An 8,181-nucleotide genomic window follows, 5' to 3' on the forward strand; every position below is an offset into this window, starting at 1 on the left:
CCTGGCACGGTGAGGATGAGGTCTGGGGTCACGACATGTCGAAAATAGTCTAAGTAGGCATCGACGGCCCTGGCACGGTGAGGATAAGGTCTGGGGTCACGACATGTCGAAAACGGTCTAAGTAGGCATCGACGGCCCTGGCACGGTCAGGATGAGGTCTGGGGTCACGACATGTCGAAAATGGTCTAAGTAGGCATCGACGGCCCTGGCACGGTCAGGATGAGGTCTGAGGTCACGACATGTCGTAAACGGTCTAAGTAGGCATCGACGGCCCTGACACGGTCAGGATGAGGTCCGGTCCGATTGCACCAGCATATGGACTCACGTACACATCTAGAATGTCCTCCCTGTATCGCACACCTGTCATCGTGCCCCACATCCTGCTCTACACTAAATCATGATCGAACCCCCTCCATAGCGGTATTGTGGTACACAAAGTACGCGATCTAGACTACCAGTAGTCGGACTTTTATTTTATGGAAGCCTCTGTGGCCGAGTGGGCGGGCGATTAGGTACCTCACTCTGAGAGTGTGGGTTTGAATCCCGGATGAGACTGAACCCCCAAAGCACTAGAATTAAGTGTTATCCCAAATATAACATTTGTTACATTTACCACTTTCTAAATTGCTTTGTGTATTCATAATTACCAATGAGTGCTAATTTAACTCCTGGCTTCCATCTTGCCCATTGCTAATAGCCAATCAGCGCTAAGTAACTGTTGGCTTCCATCTTGCCCATTGTTTATAGCCAATCAGCGCTAAGCATCTGTTGGGTCCCTTGTTAAGTGTTTACCTTTGTTATGGTATTACTTTTGAGTGAGTGAGTGAGTGAGTGACTATGGTTTTACGCCGCTTTTAGCAATATTCCAGCAATATCACGGCGGGGGACACCAGAAATGGGCTTCACACATTGTACCCATGTCGGGAATCGAACCCGGGTCATCGGCGTGACGAGCGAACGCTTTAACCACTAGGCTACCCGACCGCCCCTATTACTTTTGATGTTCTTACAGGTACATACATATGCTCTCTGCACCCTAGCATCCATTCACCTGATGAAGGAGTAAGCATATACTCCGAAACGTTGTGCTCCTCATAATAGAGTTGACATCCATAAATTGTCTCCCTTTTGAGTATCATTTGAAAATGCCGTTCAAAGACTTGAGTGGGTGAGTTTTTAACCTTTAACAGTATTACAGTTATATCACGGCGTGTCTTAATGTGGGATGAAAGCCCGAAGTGATGCAGGTCTCAGACGTTTACCACTTCGGTGAAACCCAGGAGCATGGGTATGGTTCTGACAAACCTAGAAACATAATCGGGGCGAACCGGGATTGGAACCCACAATCATAGGTTTCTGGTGTGCCCAAGGGACGCAACTCTGCACACCGAATCGCGGCGCCTTAGACGACTAGGCCATCTGTGCCCCCTGAAAGACTTGAAACATGGACATCATAAACATAGCTGTCACGTGTCTCAGTCGACCAATCAGTCCGACACCTATGTGATAAACCTGAAACAAACAGCTTAGTCATCAGTTGAGAAACGAACACGAGTCATAATATCACCCACAACCCTTCTCCCCAACAAAGAAAACAACAACAAATAAACAAAACAATACCCGCCGTTATAATGTTAGAAAGACACGTGACATCGAACCAGTTTCTTTGTATGGCTGAAGATTAATGGGATATTCGTTATTAATGTATAGCTAAGACTTTGTCCATCAGTGGCGAGAATCTGGGTTTGTTTGTTTGTTTGTTTGTTTATCGCCGCATGAGCAATATACGAGTTATATACCAGTCTGTAAATAATCGAGTCTGGACCAGACAATCCAGTGAATGATATCATGAGCATCGATCAACGCAATTGGGATACGATGACATGCATCTACCAAGTCAGCGAGCCTGACCACCCGATCCCGTTGGTCGCCTTTTACGACAAGCATAGTCGCCTTTTACGGCAAGCATGGTTGCTGAAGACCTATTCTACCCCGGATCTTCACGTGAACTGAGTTTAATGAGATTGGATTAGCACAATGAAATTTGTCAGGGATACAACTGAAATAGTGACAACATTCGAGGACACCTCCAAGCCTGAAATTCTACTTGACCTAGGATATCTTTAACATTCAGCAAACTAACTCATGCCAGCAGACGAGAGACAACTTGCTCCCCTCACAGTACTGCCCCACTACCAACCCGGTCACCTGCTTCACTGGTCTCTCCCTGACCCAAGAGAATAGAATTGAAAAGGGAGTCTAACTCAAGTCTAGAATGGCTAGTCCAGAATGACTAGTCCCTATTCGGCTTGTCCCGGAATTACACGAGTTGGTCACGAATGGGGCACAAGTCGCTATTCGGCTTGTCCCGGAATAACACGAGTTGGTCACGAATGGGGCACAAGTCGCTATTCGGTTTGTCCCGGAATAACACGAGTTGGTCACGAATGGGGCACAAGTCGCTATTCGGCTTGTCCCGGAATAACACGAATTGGTCACGAATGGGGCACAAGTTGCTATTCGGCTTGTCCCGGAATAACACGAGTTGGTCACGAATGCTCATTGTGCTGAGGGTTCGACCGAGTTGTCTCCCTTTGACCGATTCGCTGAAGCACTGCAACCACTGCGTGAAAATTCATATCATAGCAACAGTTATAGTTACCATAGATAACATCACGTGGTTCCTTTGATTAAATGTTAAATGATTCCAGGGGAAATTGGCTTTGTGTTAGATAGAAGTTATTCAAATGGCATGCTGAAATATACTTAAAGCCTGTAGTGTCTTAATTTAAGTATCATTTGGATGACGTTTTAGTTGAAGAATTACATAATTAACCCATAATAAATAAGTCGTCGAAATAGCTGTCTGCGTTGTTGTAAATATAAAGTCGAGGCTGATGATGTGTTTGTTGTGACATGTTTTTTCTCAAAAGTGATGAGATAGTTAGGTTTTTTTCTGTGTTTTTTTTAAATTTGATGTCATTGAAAATAAATTGATCAAGGATGAAGAATATATTTTTTTCCACTTTGAATACCACATTGGCACAACTTAAACTCTTTATTACCGTGTCAGTACTATGGATAACAGTTTCCCCTTCAAATGGCGCGGGAAATTTAAAAACTATTTTATTTGATTAGCTAATAGAAATTACTGACGCTCGGGATTATCAAGTGACGCACAGATGCCGGAAAGACGTTTCCCAATTTTTAAGATAAAGGGATATGGTACATTCACTGAACGCATGTATTCTGATATATCAATGCAAGCTGATTATGAGTGTTTGAAGCGCCTGTAAAATACACATACAATGTCAATTTCACCACATTTTGTACAGTATTCCAGTTATATCGCGGCGTGTCAGCTTCATGTTGGAGGAAAGCCCGAAGTGATACAGGCTCAGACGTTTACCACTTCGGTGAAACCCACGAGCACGGGTATGGTGCTGACAAACCTAGAAACATAATCGGGACAAACCGGGATTCGAACCCACAATCATAGGTTTCTGGCGTGCCCAAGGGACACACGTCAGCGAATCGCGGCGCCTTAGACGACTGGGCCACCCATGTAAGACGACCGGGGAGCTTAATGTGTGAGGAAAGCTGAAGGTGATGCAGGTTTTAGACCTTCAAACCGACGACCGGCGTACTTCTAAGGGGTCCAACTCTTGTCGATGAATTACGGAACATTAGATTACGACTCGACCGCCCGTCGAATTTCGCCTTCTTTGGAAATACATGTTTGATTAACCTGGAGTGTGAATGTCAGCACTGTGTGGAGTGTGAGCGTGAACGCTGTGTGGAGAGTGAGCTTGAACGCTGTGTGGAGTGTGAGCGTGAACGCTGCGTAGAGCATGAGCATCAACGCTGTGTGGAGAGTGAGCGTCAACACTGTATGGATAGTGAGCGTGAACGCTGTGTGGAGTGTGAGCGTTAACGCTGCGTAGAGCATGAGCGTCAACGCTGTGTGGAGAGTGAGCGTCAACACTGTGTAGAGTAAGAACCAACGCTGTGTGGAGTGTCAGTGTCACAACAAGTACCATCTTTTAACGTCTTTTGGTATGACGCGGCCTGAGATCGAACCCCGGACCTTCCGCTCTCCGGGCGGACGCTCTACCATTAGACCACTGAGGCGGTCCCCAGTGGTGTTCAATGGGGGAAGAGAGAGCCCCGAAGATGATCTAAGATCGGGAAGACCTCCACCTGCCACCACACAGCCTTATGTTGCTAAAATGCATGATATGATAATAATGATTATGGATGCTCGTCGATTCAGCATCTCCCAGTAAGCATCTCTCACGAGAGAGCTGAGAACATTCTGAGAAAGGAAATGGGCATGACACAATCTCAGAAAAATATAATCTCAGTTCTCGCTGCCGCTGAACAAAGATCTGAGGACATCTCTTTACGGGTCACGGCAGATCGACCTTTCGCGAACTTTGACCGACCAATGGAATCACTGACAAAAAGTCGTCATTTGCCAATCAGAAGGCAGCTTCCTTGTGCCTTACGGCACTAGTTTTAAACTGGCGACTATACTTCGAAACATATTTTGACAAATTCTCGATTAAAATTTGAAAATGGCCTATATTGTATGGATTCAGGTAAAAAGCCCGTAACTGTTGTTCGGAATACCTCATTTTTAAATGGTTCGAGGTTGCATGATTAGAAAACACATTCCGACAATCATTTTCATGATCAGGTAAGCTGCGCTCTGACTGGTCGCGTGAAAAGTCGTCCGGTCGTGACCCGTAATGGGATGTCCGCAGATCTTTGTTTAGCGGAAGATTGGACATGACAAAGGTTTCATCACGCTGGTTTCAATAACGTCCGACTGCTGATCAGGAACGTGCAAGGTTCATCCTCTCTTGTCAGAACTTACGTCGTTTCGATTTGAAACAGATCCAGCTGATTTTGCTGAGCGATTTGTAACCATCGATGAGAGTGGGTGGGTGTGTAGGTTTCCTGTTACATCCTGAAATAATATGTAATATTTATATATATAATGTACATTATGTATATATACCTCTCATGTTGATAGTTATATTTATTCCATATGTAGTTAGTTTGTACCCTGCCCTACGAGGGTGTTCCGTACAATAAAAATTCTTGATTCTTGATTCTTCTTGATTCTTCGCGGCGTGTCTAATTGATGTGGGAGGAAAGCCCGAAGTGATGCAGGTCTCAGACGTTTACCACTTCGATGAAACCCACGAGCACGGGTATGGTGCTGACAAACCTAGAAACATAATTGGGGCGAACCGGGATTCGAACCCACAATCATAGGTTTCTGGCGTGTCCAAGGGACGCAACTCTGCACAGCGAATCGCGGCACCTTAGACGACTGGGCCACCCGTGTCCCCGGGTCAGCCAGAGACTAAACAACAGTCAAAGCATAGGATACATCTGACGTCTCTTCCGAACAAGTGAAGGCAAAGCCTGTTCCATCATCTGGAAAGGTGGGGGCTGCTGTTTCCTGATATTCAAAAGAAGCCCTTCTGGTGGACTGTCTGTCGACGGCCAGACCATTACTGGTCCATAATAATGCTAATCTGCTCAGGCAAATGCGTAAGAATATCAAGGCTGAACGTCGTGTGAATCTTCGCGGAAGGTGTGTGCTGTTTAACCAGAACACTACACCTGTGTTCAGGTCTGTGGTCGCCATGGCAGCAATACATGCAATCCTCCGTATTCACCAGATTAGGCACCATCAGGTTTGCACCTCTTCCCAAACGTGGGTGAGTGAGTATGGTTTTACGCCGCTTTTAGCAATATTCCAGCAATATCACGGCGGGGGACACCAGAAATGGGCTTCACACATTGTACCCATGTCGGGAATAAAGCCCGGGTCTTCGGCGTGACGAGCGAACGCTTTAACCACTAGGCTACCCGATCGCCCACAAACTTGAAGAAAGAACTGTCTAGCAAGCATTATGCACATTATGAGGTCGTCATTTCTACCGTGGATAGCATTGTACACCAGCAGGAGGAAGTCTTCTATCCCACTAGGATCCAGGCACTCCAGCATCGTTGGCACATGTGTGTGAACCTCGAAGGGGATTAAGCAACCAGCTCCACGAATGCAATCCATCATGGTTAGACTCAACCCTTTCAGTCACTCCTCGTAAACCTCAAGACACCATTATACTGAACCGCAAAAGAAACGCAATTTCCTTTAAAATTTGTGATGCAAATCATATCAGCTCAGATACATTCCGTTTGGGAAATGAGTGTCAGCAAGCGTTTTGCTGCATCATATCCTTGCCTGGTAACGCTGCTGGTGTTTCGGGTCCGACAAAACACAATAGCGCAAAGTAAGTGAGTGAGTGAGTGAGTGAGTGAGTGAGTGAGTTGGGTTTCACGCCGCTTTTAACAGTATTCCAGTTATATCACGGCGTGTCACCTTGATGTGGGAGGAAAGCCCGAAGTGATGCAGGTCTCAGACGTTTACCACTTTGGTGAAACCCACGAGCACGGGTATGGTGCTGACAAACCTAGAAACATAATCGGGGTGAACCGGGATTTGAACCCACAGTCATAGGTTTCTGGCGTGTCCAGGGGACGCAACTCTGCACAGCGAATCGCGGCGCCTTAGACGACTGGGCCACCCGTGCCCCCCAATAGCGCAAAGGCAAACTCACGTCTGTGGGAGCGTTTGCGAACATTCCTCGTGCAAATCATGATACGCGTGCAGTATGAGGTATCTATGGGTATTAAAGCTACTCTCGATTGCCAATCATTAGATCGATACAAGAGCTATGGCGAGATTAACGCCAACAAGAGACTGTTGGAAAATTGAATGCTGGAGTAGTATAGGTAATGATGGTTCTGGACCACTTCCACTGGAGCCAGATTTATATACCTATACCACCACTACAGATGGAATTTTTTATGTCAAAATGCCGATGCGATTCAACGATCGTCATGAGTCGTTTTAATAGAATCATAAATATTAATTAATAATGAATAAAATCTACTATAGCCCACGAGGATATTAGAAAGGTATAGGAGCAATACAAAAATTCTCCTAGTAAAATGAACGAAGAACTTAGTAAAAGTGTTGAATATCACTTTGTTAAAAATAATGGTATACGTATGAATAAAAATAATAGAGAATATTTTCATTTCAATTTAGTTTAGAGGCATGACGATCGTTGAATCGCATCATCATTTTCGCATAAAAAATTCCATCTGTAGTGGTGGTATAGGTATATAAATCTGGCTCCAGTGGAAGTGGTCCAGAACCATCATTACCTATACTACTGCTGGTCAGAGTGCGCAAGTTGTCGCAAATAATTTTAATGTGCACGTAACAACAATATACCATTTGCAGCAACGACTGCACATTATCAACAGCACCGACGACGACTGTCTGCGTAGTGGTCGGCCCCGAGTCATAACGCCTCGACAAGATCGTAACAAGCGTCGCCATCACCTGCAGAATCATCTGTGCCGCTGAGACACATTCGACCTATCAGTGCTGATACAGCGCGACGTCGCCTCGTCGCCAGCAACATCTTTTGTCGGCGTCCTGCTCGAGTGCCCAGACTGACGTCGTCAGGTACGTCGCGGATGGGCAACACAGCGTCAACATTGGCGTCATCAGCAATGGAGGAACGCCATCTTTTCTGATGAAAGTCGTTGTGTGTCGACTGCGGGTGAATGCAGCGCAGACGTGTTGGACGATTTGCAGACGCTTGTGTGCTGGAAGGAAACCCACACCCCATTCGTGACGAACTGCAGGGGGCGGTCGGGTAGCCTAGTGGTTAAAGCGTTCGCTCGTCACGCTGAAGACCCGGGTTCGATTCCCGACATGGGTACAATGTGTGAAGCCCATTTCTGGTGTCCCCCGCCGTGATATTTCTGGAATATTGCGAAAAGCGGCGTAAAACCATACTCACTCACTCACTATTCCGGGACAAGCCGAATAGCGACTCGTGCCCCTCTCGTGGCCATTTTTGCGACCAGGTTCCGTCTTAGCGCATACGAGCATACCGAAAAAAATTGTCAACGCGTTGCGTAATGGTTCACATATTATTTCCCCATGTATTATATATATTTCAGATGCAATTTAAAACACATTGGGACGTGCGGAATTATACAGTATGATTGAACACATTTAACTGTTTCTTGGGTATATTTTTAGATGCAAGACGTATGTAAAATCAAAAATTATTTCTGAGG

This window comes from Haliotis rufescens, unplaced genomic scaffold (genome assembly GCF_023055435.1).
Source record: "Haliotis rufescens isolate VD_foot unplaced genomic scaffold, xgHalRufe1.0.p SCAF_29, whole genome shotgun sequence".
NCBI classification, from domain to species: Eukaryota; Metazoa; Mollusca; class Gastropoda; order Lepetellida; family Haliotidae; genus Haliotis; species Haliotis rufescens.